At 41.9% G+C, this 18,645-nt stretch overlaps 1 protein-coding gene across 1 annotated transcript in view; it reads left to right on the top strand.

Moving 5' to 3' along the window:
* The first annotated feature begins 2,867 nt into the window (after positions 1-2,867).
* CDH20 (cadherin 20) overlaps positions 2,868-18,645 on the top strand; it is a 118,045-nt gene continuing 102,267 nt past the window's right edge. The window contains exon 1 of the mRNA XM_075052241.1: positions 2,868-3,092. The gene's annotated coding sequence lies outside the window, so the exon portion shown is untranslated. The remainder of the gene's footprint in view (positions 3,093-18,645) is intronic.

The following is an 18,645-nucleotide window of genomic DNA, read 5'->3' as shown; positions in this document are numbered from 1 at the left end:
TACAATATTCTCTTGTTCAAACAGTGATAGCAAAATGTTTCTTTCATCTGTTGGAAAGCCTCTAAATTTTAAAACTACTCAGCATGCTGCATTCTTTAGTATTTTTTACTCTATTTTGTATGGTTATAGCATTATGTATAGTATGGTGGCAGGGAGAACATCAAGTATTGGAGAGAAAAGATTCAGTCCTTTCATGTAAGGACATTTAATCACAACTGTGCTTAATAAAATGTTCTATATTCAAGAATTGATTTTTATGGTTCATGTAAGGTATGAGAGTTAAGGTCAGTTTCTTTAGTTTAAAATTGTAATTTTATATTTTGGTTTTGAGGAATTAGGCAAGATACATCTTCACCCACCTCTTCTGTACATAATATGTGCATTCTGCATGTGAACGTTTGAAAACATCTCTCATTTTTCCTGAAAAAGCCTGGTGGTTGAAACCATGTAATGTTGAGACACATGAGTTGATGGACACATTCTTTGCAATGTACTCTCAACTCTGATTTCAGAGGCATGGAAGAGCACTGTTCAGATTGTGTGATTCAGCCCTGTACTAGGGGGGAGCACGAGACACTCAGTGAAAATTAAGTTCCTCCTATTTTACTGTATGTCACACAACAGCTCTTAGAAAAGATAAGTCACAGGCACATTACTGAAATGTGTCCCTGTGAAGGAAGACTACACATGAGGCAGAAATTAGAGTATGCAGCCACATCTGCTTTAGTAAACACAATGTTTGGATAACCCGTTTGGCTGTATATGTGAAACTGAGGAGCTCATGTATTAAATGTGTGGATTTTTTCCAGTGCTCACTCTGTATATCATAGAATTCTTTGGGGTTTTCTGTGTCATATATGAGTACTGCATTATGTACTATATATTAATCCTAAATTATAACCCTAAACAATAGACAGTATCTGCATTTTATCTTCATGGTGCTGTGGTATAAGCAATAATCAAAGAGCATCCACTGCAGTCACCATTCCATTAAAGCTGTCATATGTGTTTCATTCTAATTTATTTTCCCTTACTGCACTCCAACTTGGGGGAAAAAAACCAAACTCACAGACTACACTCAACCTGAGATGCAAACTTTTCAAGTGGCATCTGTTTAGCCTTTTAAATTATAATCAGACATATTCTGAGTATACTATATAGTGAAGCAGAGAAATAGAGATGTGTGCATACACTGCAAGAAGCAAGTATTGTGAATAAAATCCTAGGTTAGAAAAAATTACACCCTGATTCAGTAACCACCTCAATTCTAGGGAGAGGTCGTTGCTCTTGTAATCAGACTCCCAGCAGTAATGGTGTACTGATAACTTTCCAGGATGTTATTACAAGTATTCTCTCCTAATATCGGGGAAAAGTGGTACTGAGGGGCATGTTTTGCCTTATCATTATCAGAAGCGTGCTGAATCTCTGATGCTGACCAGCGATGCTGACGAGAGCCATTTCTGCTTCCTTGGAATGTTGCACTAAAAATGTTCAATCAGCCTGAGGAGCCCAAAGATGAACATGCAATAGAGGAAACTGGGAGAACATCGTATTGCTTCCCAACACATCAAAGTATTCATTTATCATAGCTGTAATTCATCATTTGTATTGGGCACTTTGCCAGCATGCAAACTTCCAACAACTTCTCTCCAGAGATTTGAATGCCCTTTTTCTTTTGTAATGCAGAAATCACTATGTTATCATTAATACGAAAAATGTGGGGCCAGAAAACTAGCCAGTATGACCTTAGTTCTGCAAATAATCATTAGTGCAAATCTGGAGAGAAAAAAAAAAAACCAACCAAATCTTGACTGTATAATCTGAATCTTCATCTCAAGATCTAATTGTTGAGGGACTGGCAGCGTCCCAAGGAATGGATAATGAGATTTAGAGTCTCCTACTGCCAGTCACTGGCTTGGCCACAGACTGCTGGGGCACAGCTCTGCTCTGAGTTTAGTGGAGTTGCTTGAGATTTACCAATTTAGCTGAGACTGGGAATGGGCTCTGTGCTGGCAGCAAAAAGAAGTTATCACTACAGGGAGCTATTACAGAGGTAATAACCTTCTCGTGCCCAAGCGGACAAGTTTCCTTATCTCTTTCACATGTACGTGTCATCAAAGTTGGTACAAGTTTGCTACCTTCCCACACTGTGCAGAAAGATGAAGGCTAGCACAGGGACGGTACGAGAAATATCTGCCCTCCTAGTTACTTTGGGTCGAGATTGAGGCGAATTGGTAGGCAGAGAGGATGCCTTGTCCTGCTGCTGCCTTTGCTGCTGTTGTTCTGTGGGTAGGGAGTATTTCAGCAAGTCTGGCAGCTTTTATGAACACTAAAATGATCTTTAACAGTGGATGTAAAACCCCTTTATTATTTGGTTGTTTTTCCAAAGTCTTACACAAACCCTCCAGGAAACTGTACTGTTTACCCCCATAAAAGTTGCTCCGACATTAGTCTCAGGACGTTTATTAACTAAAATTCAGCCTTCTAAAGAAATTCAGCTTTCATCTCCGTACCCTTTCTGTTAAATAAAGCAACGCTTCGTCTCTCCGGCGTTACTTTTGGTCCACCCCAGCAGCCCATTTTCTCCCAGCCCTCGTGGCTCGTTTGGAACCACCCCCCCCCCCCCCCGAGATGTAGAAAGCCCTGCAGATCGGGGACACACGGGGGCTGCTTTTCCCACAGCCGGGGAGCTGCCCGGGGCCCCGGGGGCAGCAGCTGTGGGGGGGGTTCCCGTGGAAGGGGAGCGGGGGCGGCACCAACCGCTTCCCGCAGGTCCCCGCGGTAGCGTTAGACCCGCCGCGGTGTTAACGGGCAGCGGAGCCAGGGGCAGCTCCGGAGAGCGGGGCGGCCGCGGGGCTCCCCTCTCCTCCTCCTCCTCCTCCTCTTCCTCCTCCTCCTCCTCCTCCTCCTCCGCCCCCCCCAGCCTCCCTCCGCAGCCAGAGCCAGCAGCGAGCGGCAGCGCTGCGCGAAGGCGCCCGGCGCGGCCCCTGCGGAAGGAGCGGCGGGGGGGGGCGGCGATGTGAGGGGCGCCCCCGGCCAGGAGGGAAGTCCCATCGCCGGGAAGGCAGCCGGCAGCTCCTCCGCGCTGCAAGGTAAACCCGTCCTATCCTTCGGGGACTTTTTCCGCCGCTCTTTTCCTTTTCCCCTCTCTTTTATTCCCCCTTTGCTTCCCTCTCGTCTTTTTCTTTATTTGTGTTGCTTTTCTTTCTTTCTTCTTTCTTCCCCTTTCCTTTCTTCTTCATTTTTTTCTTCATTTTTTTTTCCTTCTCCTTTTCTTTTTTTTATTTATCTTTTTTTTTTTTTTTTTCCTTCCTCCTCCTCCTTTCCCCGGCCCCCTCGCCGCCCAGCCGCAATCGGAGGGCGAGGAAGAGGCGGTGAGGGACGGAGCAAGCCCCCACCGGGTCGCTCTGGAGTTTGCCTGGGACAAGCTTTCCCCCCCCCACCCCGCAGGTGCACTGCCGCGGCGGGCACGGCCGGGCCGGGCCGGGCCGGGGGGTGTCCCGGCGTCCCGCTGTCCCGCTGTCCCGGTGTCCCGGCTCGCTGTCGTGATCCGGGAGCAAGTCGGAGAGACGGAGCGGGGGGGGGACAAAAGGAGCCACCCGGGGCACGGAGCGGCTCCCTCCAACTTTCCCGGGGCGGAGGCGGTGGGGAGCCGCCGCGGTGGGGGGGGTGTCTGCAGAAAGTGAAAAACCTATGGGAAAAAAAAAAAAGGGGGGGGGGCTGCACAGCAGGAGCTGGAAACTCCCCCCCCCCCCCCGGAGCCCCCTCGCCTCGCCGGGGCTCCCGAGGAAGAAGCGCTTCCCCCCCCCCACCTCCCCGGGGGGGTCCGGGGGCTCCGGGACTCGGCGGGCGCTGCGGGAGCGGTGCGGGGGGGGGGCACAAATGGTAAAAGATACGGAAGGAAAAGACCCAGGGGCTGGGACATAAATCAGGCAGAATATATGGGGAGTTGATGAGAATAGGTCTTTTCACCCTTAAAAAAAAAAAATAGCCACTTTGGAAGAGAAAAAGGAGGCTGATTATTGGCATCCAGCTCTGAAACCCAGGCAGCTGATGCTGAGGGGAGCCAAAGGGAGCAGTTCTTCTTGGTTTAAAAACAGCAAGACAGTCTCTGCCAAAGATTGCTGTAAACACTGAATAAAGATTTCATTGTGGCTTGGTGTGACTGGAATAATTAGGCGGTTAATTGTTCATTCTGATCTTAAAGTGCAGTAATCAGTAGTGCACAGTTGGAAAAATACGGGGGAAAGGGAGGAAAAATAGCGATAGGAAAATGATAGGAAAATGTATCACTTTTTCCTCTTCCGCAGGTTTTCTTTTTTTTTTTTTTTTCCCTTGGTGAGACTGGGAGCACGTGGGTCCCGGTCTATTTAGATAGAGAACCTTTGTAAAGCTGGGGTGTAATTGTGCTTTTGCTGCCACTGTGTCAACATCATTTCGGTCTGGACAAAATCAAATTATGAGACTTAAAGAAATCCTATTTTATGGAAATGAAATCTGAAGATGCCTGGAGAATGAACATCTTAACTAGATTGACTAATACCAATTAATGCATTTTACTTATGTGTGCACTTTATTGCCAACTCAGCAGGGATGAAAGCTAATGGTGCCAGCTTTTGTGCTGCTCTAAGACATTTTTCAAGCAGGCACACAAGGTTTTAATGGTAAACTGTTTTGAGTTTTTAACACTGTGACTGTGTCCCCGTTCAACTCGAGTTCCTTGCAGTGGTGACTCTTTCATGGTAATCTAATGAAATGATCTCTTGTTACGCTGTATTAGCTATTCCCTGTGACACAGCAGGAAAATACAACCTGTGTGTATTTGTACTGGAGATGCTTATAAGTTGTCGAGCAAGATGCGCGTACAAGGAATAGAATATGACTTACTGATGTTAACTGGAAGATGGCACCATAGGCAAAAAATGTTTTTCTTTCCTATATAGCATGTTTTTCTGTATATATAAATTCATGATAAAGAAGCATAATAGGTGGATTAATTATCAGAAAGGATGGCAGGATGCTCTATTTAAAACAAAGAAAACTTACAAAGTAGTCCATAGTCATTTGAGCGAAGTAAACGGATTACCCAAAGTCTAACTGTAAAGGAAACAGACTCATCTTTCATATAACTTCCTTGACTTTCAAGTAGTTATATGAAAGATTAATTTGGTTCAGAGACATCCATGTAGCCTGCCCATCCATCATAAATAAATAAATAAATGTGCTGGAATTGGGCAAGGTTTAAAATGAAGTTCAGTTAAGTGTAATTTTCTGTCACTGCACATGCAGAAAGCTAGGAGCTACCCATTACCGAAAAAAACAAAGAGAGAGCTTTCATTCAACACTGAAAAGTGAAGCAATTTGTTATATTTTGTTGAAGTTGAGTTTTTTTGAAGGTTTTGACCTGCACTTTGTGAGATTTTTGTGGAAAGACAAGTGGAGAAAACACGAGGCATGTTGTCTGTCTAACAGTATAAAACTAACATAAAACACTGCAATCTTCGCTCAGGTCACAGAGTTTAGAAGAGCAAGGACAGAATGGTGACTCCAGACTTTTGTCCAAAATGATGGTATAAAAACCTTGTAACAATTGAGTATGTAAGGGCCAATGTTAAGATCCACTTTACAAGCATCTTTATTAAGCTGTTGAATGTGCTCTGTCCTACCACAGTGATATGCAGTATTCTGTCTATGAAGAGTATTCCTGATTTAATTCCAAGCTATACTGAAAAGACTTCTTCAAGGCATTTTACTTACTAGTACAGTTTAGAGGGGATGTTACTAACTTTATTTGCATCTATCTAGTCTGAGAAACCTAAGGATGTTCTACTCTTCTTACAGAAATCCAAAAAGTGTAGTGATCGAGTGATCGCGTAAGAGACACTGCTCAAGTTTCTGCTTGTGATGTTCTGAGGGAATGTTTCTAAAAATCTGCATAGTGTACCCCTTACACAAATACCACGTTAAACTCTAGAATAATTTGAAGACCAATAACAAGATTTTGAGAGAAGTCTGAAGTGCTTTTCCCTCCATTTTCAAATACAAAATTTACCAAGCGGCTCCTCATTTCTGTAATAAAATGCATCAAAACCATGCTCTAGCCACCACAGTAAGTTTGGGAAGAGGTCTTCCTTGCATTGTTATAACATGTTTAGCAAAATACGCAGAGTATTATACACTTCTATTCAAGGAAAACATTTGCCATCAAATTGTAGTTAAACCTTGAATACTATCTTACACCTAAAAGTTGTTTGAAATGCACAGTACATCTTCGTAATAAAATTGCATTGTCACAGACATAATTGTTATTCATAACAAGTAGTCTCACAAACAGATTCCATCCCTGTAAGTATTGAGTCTCAGTCAGGCCAATTATGACTAAATTACTGCATGTTCTCTGCTGTATCAACTAATTAAAGGGTAATTAATAAAATGATAATTTCATTCCATGGCAATGTCTACATCTGGTTGTCATAGCAGAGATTGTTTGACATATGGTTAAATGGTCAGATACTACATTGTATGAATGCAACATTTGCACAGAACACCTGGCAAGCTAGAGGAATTTTAACCCTTAAGACCTGAATTTCAAGAATCTGTGTCAATGTGCTGTTAGACCGGTTTGCTCGTTCTCTCCACCTGGTCTTACACGTTTAAGAAAATTTAGTTCTCCAAGTTAATTTAAGTAACTCTCTTGGGATGGGGGAAGAGTGGGAAGAGGACTCAGGATATTAGATTGGAAATGAAAGATAAAATAGTACTACTTGTCTTTGTGGGAAATAAAATAGGTGGGTCTAAATTAATTTCTGAAAGGAGACTCTCCATTGGTTCTCCTATTACTGGGAGCTTCCCCTTTAAGGAAAATCAGGCTGGAATTAGCATGGAGACAAAATTATCTTTTTTTCCAAGATACAATTGTATGCCAGGATTAAGACTGAGGTTGTGGTCACAACAGCATGAAAAAATCTGCATTGCAGCCTTCCCACACTGTACCTGTCATATGTAGATAAAACAAAACTTAGCTCCTCAAGGACAGTAACCATAAAATTCACACATGCTAAAGAAATGAAACAATCTTTTATCAAGTCAACAGATGAAATGAATAAACAATTCTACTGTAGATACCTGATGAGCAAACTAATGTATGCACATACTCTGAAATATCAGTGGTTGAAATTTTCAGGGCAGCCCATACATATGAGTCTATACATAGCTTAAGAGAATATATCTTAAGCCCCAGACTTGCCTTGAAAAATTTCAACCACTGCTGTTTCAAAGTATGCAAAAGGCTGTATTTCTGTCCTTTAAAAGCATAGACTGTAAGTAGTGATACTTCAGCATGGGTTAAATGACAGTTTCTTATCTGTACTGGGTCAAGCTGAATCCCTCATAAAACTAAGAACAAGAAATTAAGTAACAGGCATAATGTTTTCCTTCTCTTTAGGAAAAAAAAGAAAAGCATAAAAAGGGGAAAATAGCTAGTGCTTTTTCACAAATAGAGCAAAGTAAAAAGGATGCAGTAAACTGCAGGAAGACATGAAAGTCTGTCTTTTCCCATGCAAACGATCCTCAATGAACAGTTCCCCCAGTGAATAGTCAGGGTCGCCCATCACCTCGCGCGGTCAGGTGCAGAGCGTGGCCAGGGATGGTTATAAAGCGCTGTTTGTCTGTCTCTCTGAGAGCCTGAGTCCTGCTTCTTGAGAATTTCCAAGCGCACGGATCCATCTCATTTTCATTCTGCTCATGTAACTCATTAACACCTGGAAAATCTTTTATAGCATTTAACTGCATCAGATGCACTGTCCGGCACATGTTTTCTTAATAGGGCTTTCACTGTGGTATTGTCAAAGAGCCCTTATGTCACAGCTGGGAACATGAATCTGTCATGTCAGTACTGTACCTTGTTTTAGACAGTAATAGTGTATGAGTGTGTTTTATGGAGGAGCCGAACATGCCCATATACTGCGTTGGCAGGGAAGAATGTGCAGCTTGTTCTCCTAAATAAAGATTCAGGCTGGTGGTAGTAGAGTACTTTGTACCATTTAAACACTGCTGCCTCTAAGGCATTACACTTCAGGAAAGGGAAGTTTGAGGCAAGCAAGACGTGTCTTAGTATTTTAGTGGTGTAATGCTGCTAGTTAACGATATGTCATCATTTACATTTCATTGGGAAAAAATTGCCAGAGGTTTCTAATTCAGCAGAAACAACTTAACTGGAAGTTGATATGAAAGTCCTTACCCTGGGAATATTTGTTTTTAAAACAAGTTTGATTTAAATATATTTGGCAATATAAGAAGAAGGGGAAGAGAAGTAAATGCTTCTTAATTTCTTATGCTTTTTGTGCCCATTGGATCACTGTAAAACCCAGTTTTAAATAGATTACTTTGTAGCTCTGTAATCAGAATGCCTTGGGTAATTAAAAAAAGGATAGAACTGTGAAAACTGACTGCAACACATGTGTAAGACCTACTTTTTTCACAGGAATTTTTAACATAGTTACATACATTTCATCTGAAAGTTAAACACTTAAAATTCACCAGCTACAACGCTACCAAGTGTGTCATGATGGTATTCCAAAAGATGGAGCCTACCTTTGAAAAGAGTTTGCAGACTTGAGAAATGGTAACTGTTGTGAAGGAGTTGACTCGGGTCCTCATTTAAAGAATGAATGGATGAAAGAAGCATTTCATGCAGTCACAGGAGGCTCCAATTTTTAAACTAATTGTTTTGCTTTGAAAAGCATAAGTATAGTTTATATGCTAAGAAATAAATTAAAGGGATTTCAGATGCTCAAGGTGAAGGTATGCTGTCAAATGCATTCTGTATGTTTAAAATGTTTGTGTCTGTTGGTTTTGTAATAGTTCTTCAAAAGCCTGAGCATGCAGGGGTTGATACCCCAAATGGTAACCAGTCCAAGCTTAAGCCGGAGTCAGTGAAACACTGAGGTGTTCAGGTTACAGTACTGCCTTCTGAATTTCTCTCTTGATTTTCTCCTTTTTGCCATTTGTGTCGTCTCCTGGTTTTTCTGACAGTGACAGTATTGAGGTACTCTTGTGGGTCCATGCCCTTAGTTCACGTCCACGTCTTCACCAAAGAGGGAAGGAACAGGGCTGGTTAGGACTGCCGTGGGGCCTCTGGGGAGAACATGTGGATTTGTTTCTCAGTAGGGCCTTTCTGTAAATTATTTTGCTTTTTTCGGAAGGACTGAAGCCTTTCATGCTTCTATGTAGATACCCAGTGGAGCAAGCACTCACCAAACTGTGTAGGGTTTGCCCTGCTGCCCTATGCAGCACCCAACAATGTAGCCCAAGAGGTGCTAACCATTTTCAAGTTGAGAGCACACGAGGGCTGAATTCTTCTACACGATTCCTTTTAGACTCCTACAGAAGCAAATCAAAGATAAAAAATGAGCCTATGTAGTTGTGGTGGGTTGACACTGGCTGGACACCAGGTGCCCACCAAAGCTGCTCTATCACTCCCCTCCTCAGCTGGACAGGGGAGAGAAAATGTAACAAAAGGCTCGTGGGTCAAGGACAGGGAGTGATCACTTAGCAATTACCATCACAGGCAAAACAGACTCGACTTGGGGAAATTAGTTTCATTTATTACCAATCAAATCAGAGTAGGATAATGAGAAAATAAAAACTAAATCTTAAAATACCTTCCCTCCTCTCCTCCCTTCTTCCCAGGCTTAACTTCACTCCTTAATTCTCTACCTCCCTCCCCTCCAGCGGCACAGGGGGACGGGGAATGTGGGTTGGGGTCAGTTCATCACACCTTGTCTCTGCCGCTCCTTCCTCCTCGGGGCAGCACTCCTCACACTCTTCCCCTGCTCCAGCGTGGGGTCCCTCCCACAGGAGACAGTTCTCCATGAACTTCTCCAACATGGGTCCTTCCCACAGGCTGCAGTTCTTCACAAACTGCTCCAGCGTGGGTCCCTTCCACGGGCTGCAGTCCTTCAGGCACAGACTGCTCCAGCGTGGGCTCCTCTCTCCACAGATCCACAGGTCCTGCCAGGAGCCTGCTCCAGTACAGGCTTCCCACGGGGTCACAGCCTCCTTCGGGCATCTCTGTGCTCCGGCGTGGGGTCCTCCCCGGGCTGCAGGTGGAGATCTGCTCCACCGTGGACCTCCCTGGGCTGCAGGCAGACAGCCTGCCTCACCATGGTCTTCCCCACGGGCTGCAGGGGAATCTCTGCTCCGGCGCCTGGAGCACCTCCTGCCCTCCTTCTGCACTGACCTGGGGGTCTGCAGGGTTGTTGCTCTCACGTATGCTCACTCCTCTCTCCGGCTGCAGTTGCACAGGTTTTTTTCCCCTTCCTAAATACATCATCCCAGAGCCACTACCACCATCACTGATGGGCTCGGCCTTGGCCAGCAGCGGGTCCATCTTGGAACCGGCTGGCATTGGCTCTGTTGGACATAGGGGAAACTTCTAGCAGCTTCTCACAGAGGCCACCCCTGTAGCACCCCCACTACCAAAACCTTGCCGCACAAACCCAGTACAGTAATTAACCTTTCTACATGCCTAGGTATTGCAAGACACAGTTAAGACCCCTTGTAATACATAACTTAGTTACAGCAAAGCAGGTTAAGGATTGAGTGAAAGGCTTAACTATGAATTTCTTTGCTTGTATGAGTTTAATTTAGAATTGCAATCATGCTGTAACATAAATCAAAATAGCAGTAGTAGATAACTAGTTGGCAAAACCCTTAAGAATAATATAGGTACCTCACTAGATTATTATATATGGAGTGCCTTCTGTGTGCTTAGTCCGTTGCTGAAATTAGTCTATTTTTTAATTTTAAGATACTTTTGAAGAGAACAGAAGTGCTTTAACAAGTGAAGTTCTGCTGACTTTCAGTGAGAATTAAGAGACTGACTTCTGGAAAGGGGAGCTTCCTAAATGAAAAGAACCATTTCCCTGCAAAAAGTATTTGAAGTTTTGCCCTGAGCGTCCTCCAATCCGTGCATAATCTGGAGGGCATTAACCATTCAGGTACATATTATATATTGCTTGACCTGCAGGTATAATATATTAAGGCTTCACAAAAAATATATGGTTTTAAGGAACAGATTGAAGAAATAAGATGGAAATCAGCATGCCTTATGAGGGGCAGACAAATGCCTCCCCAGAAAGGGAAGTTTAGGAATAGTGTGTATCAGTGGTGCATGTCTGTTTTAGTTGGACCCTCAGTTTCTTTCAATGTCAGAGGAGGGCTGCATGTATCAACCAACTACGGTATCTCCTGAGGGGAACCACTGCACTTGCCTGTTTGGTTCGTGCTTCCCATATGGATTTGCTGTAGTCTTGTGTCTCCTTCAGAAAGCGATATGGAGATGGGCAGACACCATGCAAACAATTAGGGCTGCCTGCTCCTCATGAACGCCTCTAAGGCAAGGGGGAATGAGCACAGGCTGGTAAATTTATTCTGATAGCAAGCCTAAACATCCTCTTTTCTGGGCATCCCATGGACACGCAGGGGAGATCCTGGCAAATAACTAGTGCACGTCCTTAATAATGACAAGGGGAAGAGCTGCTAGACCTATTGGAAAGGCAGCAGTCAACTATTGATTATCAGACTAGCGCCTGTAGCCCACAGCCCTGCGCACCTTACGTCCTTGTAGACCATCCTTGGGAGGAAGGGCCACGAGGAGCAGACACATTGTCCTGGTAGAACAGGCTCCACACTAAGCACTTGTAGCGGAGGAGGCACATAGGCACGGCGCTGTAAGGAAGAGCTGAAATCAGCCTTCAAGCAGTTGACAAGACAGGATCTGTCAAACCAGCCTTCAAGAGGACAGAGAGCATGTTGAGAGAAAACAATGATAATAGCAACAAAACCTGGCGGAGACTGAACAGAGGAAGAAGCTGCAGGAGAGCAAGAAAACAGAGGATTTGTATAATGAGGCAGAGAGAAAGAAATGACAAATGTCTTCATAAAATAACAGAGACAAAAAAGGACAGATCTGATCGGTGGCAGGTATAGAATTTGGCTCTGGCTTGGAGAGGGACTAATACAAAAAGAAGACAAATAACTGTTTCACAGGCTTGTGAATGAGCGTGGCAGAAAGCAGAGCAGTTTGTGGTAACAGATAGAGATTGGAATAACAGCAGCTGGATCCCACAAGAAATCTCCAGGGTGAGTACAGGGTATTGGAGGGGGTTTGTGAAAAAATCAGACTCCTAGATTAGCATGTGGAGTTTCAGGTTATATCTCATCAATATGCCAAGAGAAAGGCATCTGTCAGCGATGTGTCATAGATATTAGGGTTATATACATAGTGGAACCATAATGTAGAAATGCTGGACTGAATCATGGCTAAACCTTTCTTGTGTAGTATAGACTTTGGAAAGGTTAATCCTCATTAGGGTGAGTTCAGGGGCATTGCTAAGGGCACTGTGTTAAATAAACTGTGGTTGAGGATCCACTCTTTTAGGTGGGCTAGTTGTGCTGACTCTTGCGCATGGTACATCTCAACATGAAGTCAAGGACTAAGGAACTGGATGTTAGATTCAAATGTGTAGAAGAGAAATGACAAAAAAAGAAGAAAAAAAAAAGAAAAAAGAAAAAAGAGCAGCTCAACACTGAGTTGTCAGTCTGCCTGTCTGTTCTCCTTGCCTGTTTGACCCAGCTCTTCAAGTGCCCTCTTGTTTGCTGTCATTCTGCTCTGGGGCAGTGGAAGGAGCTCCCATTAAGACTCATCTGTGTTATGATGACTGCTAAATATGTGCCTATTAGTGAGGCGATGAATGAACCATGGCTAACAGTAGTGATACCCAGTATAGCCATTAACTGTTCCTTACTAACTATTTGCTATCTCCGTCCCATTCGTTTCTCACCTTTGGGAGAAGGCACTCCATTGCATTATCTCTGTAATCCCTTACTGGGTTGTATAGGTGTTTTTGCAGAATAAACATATATAATGATGTGTGGCAGATACATGTTTATTTTTTACTATAAATTCCTAGTCTCGAAAATGCATTTTGATTAAAATCTGTTGCCGTTTTAATCCTGTTGCCAATCAAACTTTTGACTACAAGGTCCTTGTTTTGTTGAAACAGCAATAATTGTACTATCAAAAATAACTTATAGGGTGTTCTACTTGTTTTCTTCTTCTTGTATCAATTTAGTAAAACACCAGTAAAATGCATATAGATAACCATTTGAAATAGTTTTTTATGTGATTTGTTCTCTTTCTTTTCTAAGATACGAGTGCTTCAGTGTTAATACCTTTGCAGTGGGCAAAAAGTGATTGTCCCAGCAGTGCATGGCTAAGATTTTTGAAGCTACTGTAGGATTTGGACACTTAAGTTCCCATTATTTTTAATGATTGCTGAGCATCAAAATTCCCATGTAGTTACAGTTACCTACCAAATTGTCCTCAAAGAGTTGGTGGACCAAAACTGTTTTTATTCTGAAATAAATTAACTTCTTTTCTCCAGGAACTTATCAAGTTATTTATTGAAGAAGCAATTACCAAATGTCATAACATATTTGACTTACTAGCTGTAAATATCCAATCTATCAACCATTACATGCATTTAAAAGTGTTTTTAAGTCCATTGGTCTTTCTTTAACCTCTTCAGGAACTATCAAGAGGGGACTGAACCACTTAACTTCTGATTTAAAATATCAGCCTATGCAGGATAATTGTTTTATTGGAAGACACCCTGCATTGCAGGGCTCCAGGAGAGTTAGAAGAAAGTCTGTTTTCTATGTTAATGATTGGTGTCATTGCTGGCTAAAGAGATATCTTTGGTTCTGTATGCTCACGGGCTGTTCAGACACATGTCTGAAATCATTGCTTTGATGAACTTCTTTCTATGATAATTTACTCATCAGGGTACCATTTCACAATGTCAATCTGTTACTTGAAGAACATTTACATGATGTAGTGAAGTAGAATACAAATTTGAGCGATATTTTATACAGAGATTTTTCTTTTCTGATTTGTTTTACTGCATAGATAGAGACCACTCAAAGAGCATCCCCCTGCTGCATAACCCTACTGCCGATAGTAACTTCAGTAACAATCATACAGTTCTCCTTTAATGCTAGCAATCTCCGTAAGGATAAGAAACACAGGGTAATGTAATGCTGCATAATCTGAATGTTCAGCATTAGAAAAATCTCTCATCAATGAAAAAAAGGTAGAGTTTTTTTGAGAGCTCAATACTAGATGAAAATATTTAGAATGGAGATAATATCAGCAAACTGCAAAGGAGGATATGTTTGAAAGTTCTGGCCATGTTGACCAATAAACAATTTATGGAGAGAACACAAACAAACCGTTAGAATATTTTAAGACCGTAGCTTCTGACAAGTATACTTTATTTATGACTTTGCAGTACAATCTTCTCCAGTATGTTTACAGGAAGTGAAAAAAGAGGGAAAGGGGGAAGAGGCAGCATTCCCAGTGTTTTATCCTCTTGTCCTCTGCCATGTGTGGGGTATTCTCAACATCAGTGAGATAACCTCAATATTCCCATCTCAAAAAACCCTGGAGCTAGAAAAATCACAGATGTGACATGTTAAATGTTGAAGGAAAAGGAGAGGAAAGAATGGTTCTGCTTTATCTGAAACTTGTACAATACTGGTGCCAATAAATGAGAGCCGCAGGCACAGCCAAGTGAGGCTGGGTGAAAAAGGAGGCAGGGATGGGGTGGGAGAAGCATCCAGCCTTAGCACAAGTTCTGCCACTGTTAGGCACCCTATTGGCAAAGCCAAAGGTTCACAATCTGATGGGATTATATGTCTAGATGAAGGCAATGTTTGAATTTGGCTCTGAATCTCCCAATACTATAGGGATTTTGTTGCTTTTGTCCACACAGTGGGTCTGGGTGCTTGACACGTTTAGGCTTCTGAGACCAAAGCACCAGGCAAAGGTAAAACTTCTATTAGTAGTTATAATTTGTGGTTTAGAGGTGCCTGCAGGTGCTAGGTATGATACAGACCCCTGTGCTGTACAAACACATAGGACATAGCGCTGCATCAAAGTGCTTGCAATCCAAATACCAGAGCTGGGAGATCACAGTTCTATTTTACCAAAGCTTAGATTTCAAAATCATCGTGTTTTAGAAGGAAATCAAAGCTTTTAGAAAATGCTCAAAAGAGCTATCAGAGCATTCACATTTAGGAATGAATAGGTCAAGATTTTGATTTGTGTCTCAGAAAGTCACAAGATAGAGCCCTGATCTGAGAAACCTTTCCCTGGAAAATGTTGAAGTTTGTATGTTTGTGGTTAAAAAAAAAACAAAAACAAGTGCTTTTTTTACTTGAAAGAGAATGTATCTAGAAAATCAAAATGTTGCTGAACAAGTTCTGACCAGTGGACTAAAAGCCCAAGGCAGAATGATGGTAGGACAAGCCCAGAGAACAACATGGGCCATCAAGGAGCAAGGTGGGGGAGAAGCCAAACACTGGAGTCAGCCCCCCGCTTCCCAGTCCCATACCACCAATTTGCCATCCCAATTCACCAGACATTTTCTTCTTTTCAACCTAGGCCAGAGGGTTGCAAGCCCTGGGGTCAGGAAGACAGCAGCGCTCTTTGCTTTTGATGCCCACCATTAATGCCAAAGCACTAAGGGGTGCCAGCATAAGCCCTGCTGTAACACATATCCCTTTTGACATCTTGACATCTTGGGACAAGGCCATCACACCACCCCATAGCCAAGGAGGGGTCCCTTTTTGGGGAAACTGAGTACCACTTCCTAGGGCAGCACTGCTTCCAGCCCGCCACTGGAGAAACACTGGTGTGGAGAACCTGGAGCAGAAATAAACACTTCAGGAGGGCCTTAACAATATCTTTCTGCTTTAAAGGATGCTCTGACAGTGTTGGTTAACTAGACAAGTGTGCCTCTAACAAACCTATCGAGCTTGATAAATGGTTCTCTATCAATATCCTAATTTTGCTGGATCTGACGAGCAGCTTTTGGAGTTCAGAGGCAGAAAAAGACTGCTTGAAAGATGTCTCTTACAAGAAGCTAATTGCATGCAGGGTTTTCAGAAATATTAGGTCAGTTCCTGTTCAAAAGTTGGGTGTCTGTTCTTCTTCAGTGGCAACAAAATTAATTCTTCTGGGCTTGGGGAAAAAAAGGAGTACTTTGATTTTTACCAGTTAATGTATTGGTGATTCTTACTTCAAATAACATTTTTAAGTTTTAAAACATTCCACAAAGGAAGAGATATCATTTCAAGGATGAACGCTGGTGTAAAATAATTCCAACAAAATTGATTGTGTTATAGGCACTATGTTTATATGACTTTTGTAAAATACTGCTTTTTTAATGCTAATATTTCAGCAGTAGAAAAGAAATATTGCAGTTGAGTTCTCTTCTGGACACATACATAAAAATACCATTTACACCAGTACAGCAATGAACACAGTGTGATTTAAGTGGGGAGAGATCTTTCTCCATAGACCATATTCTAGTTTTAATTACACCCTATCTATCTTAAAGATCCAGGATTTACTATCTCAGGACAGACTCGTGTCTGGGAAAATGACCCATGTCAGTATTTCAAAGAAAGATGTAAAATATCTTTACAACATGGCATGTGTCTATGTTATTCTGCTCTTTAATACACTAATGCAAGCTCACTGGTTTCCATGGGATTATGCTGGTGAAATTAGTATGAGGTTTCACTCAAAGAAGGTCTGAGTTTTGTTCATAGTAAGCAATTGATTTTTGATTGCTTGATGGTCTCTGATTTTTTTTTAATTAATTTATTGTTATTGTTGTGTAACAGTGACGACCCTCCCGTCTTTGGCTTGGTCATTCTATCCATCATGATAGACCTCCTGATGACATCTCTACCTTATTAAGAGTTTTATAGAAAAGTGTTTATTTCCAATATGCTTCTTGATTCCCAGGTGTAAAATAATTTTTAAAACCACCATTACTATGAAAGTAATGATGAAAAGGGTTCCTTATAAATAGTACTTTTAAAACTTGCAGTTGTGAGAAAGATTAATCTGAAATGCTTTTCAAAGTCCTTCTTTATCTACACATCACACTGAGACTCTAGCTTGATACTAGTGTTCTTACCTGGTATTCTGCCTTGATAGTCCCACTCAAAGGATTCAAAAGGCAAGCTGTAATAAAACAACCAGGTTTGATCACAAAAGTGTCAAATTAAGTATTTTCCTGTTGTTCATTAAATTTGAAAATATTCATAGGGAAAATAGACCTTTTGGCAAAATGCTCCGCAGAGGAAAATCTGGCTGACATATATATTTTGTATTTGGGATGAGATTTTGCAGTGGTGTGAAGAATCTTGAGGACAGCAGCACCATGAGACTGCCATGCCTCATGGGGCTGTAAGCCTGACTGGGGAGAAGGATCCGTGGGGTAGATAGAGACAAGTGGGTCAAGAATATCAGCTCCCAGTTGTGGCCATTTAGGTGGAGTCAAGAAGCAATGTCACCACATCCCTCCTGCCCCCCAACACTAAACATTTTATTTCCAAAACTTCAAGATGACCCATTTCATAACATAGAAGTTAATATTTTTGCTTCTTTAAAGTGATTTTTAAAAAATTTATGGAGAGATAAATTACATTATTTTGTTTTTTTAGCCTGACTCGGGAGAAATGCCAAATACTATAACTTCTTGCAAGATGGAAATTTGGGGTTTAATCTGATATAAAAATTGTATGATCATAGTAAATATTCTATCTTAAATCTCTTGTAAAAGGAAAAATAATCGGTACTGCTACATTTCTCTTCAAATGATCCTTAGCTAATCTAGACTTTATAGTTGGAGTGAGGTTGCAACCATCATTCTCTGTGTGTGTGTGTGCACATGACTGGAGAAATCCTGGTCATCTGAACCTATACTCCAAAGTTTCCTTCATGCAGAAGAATATTTTCAATATTAAATCCCTCCAATATCCTGTAAAAGTGAACTCTGGGAAATGTGTCAATTAAAAATATAATGGAAGAGAGAATGGGTAACCCCCAGGAGAATCTTCATGAATGCAAAAAGTTTTGAGGGCTTGGGAATCAGCCCTTTCCAGTGAGATGAGTCCTTCCAGTGGGATAAGGAGCATGAAATTCCAAAAATTCCTTGGCTTCAGAAAAATAAAAGTGATGATCTCTTAATGCAGGGTGAGAGGTCCTGCCCTGTCCTTTTTATCCACTGAAGAATCATCCAACTAATGTGTTAGTGCTATTTTTTCTGCTGATAATATAAATTAGATCCTTACGCTGCAGTTCTGCCATATACCCATCTTCTTTTCATAGCCGCCTGTTTCCCTTTCTTACTTGATAATGACCCTAAAGTGGCCTTGCTATTATGCGTGTTTTTAGCCTGAGCTCATCCATAGTATTGAACTGTAGAAGTGCTGTTTTCTGCAACCTGTAGAAAGACAAAGGCACAAAGCTAGAAAAGTGGCATCTACCTTCCTTTGTGTACTTCTTTCCTGATCTATAGTGAAGGCATGCAATGTGCTTTAAATGTTTCCTGAACATCCTTGCACCTCTAATAGTGCATTTGTCCACTTATATGTTTCAAAATGTACATTGATATCCTCTTTTCTTTGCTGCTCTAGTGACTGTTCGGAGATGACCTCTAGATGACATGACATTAATCAGGAAAGACGAGAAAAAAAGCCAGTGATCGATAGAGTAGGTTTTAC

Source organism: Buteo buteo, chromosome 20, assembly GCF_964188355.1.
Source record: "Buteo buteo chromosome 20, bButBut1.hap1.1, whole genome shotgun sequence".
Lineage (NCBI taxonomy): Eukaryota > Metazoa > Chordata > Aves > Accipitriformes > Accipitridae > Buteo > Buteo buteo.
Note: the sequence above shows the minus strand (reverse complement) of the source record. Positions and strands in the feature narration are given on the sequence as shown.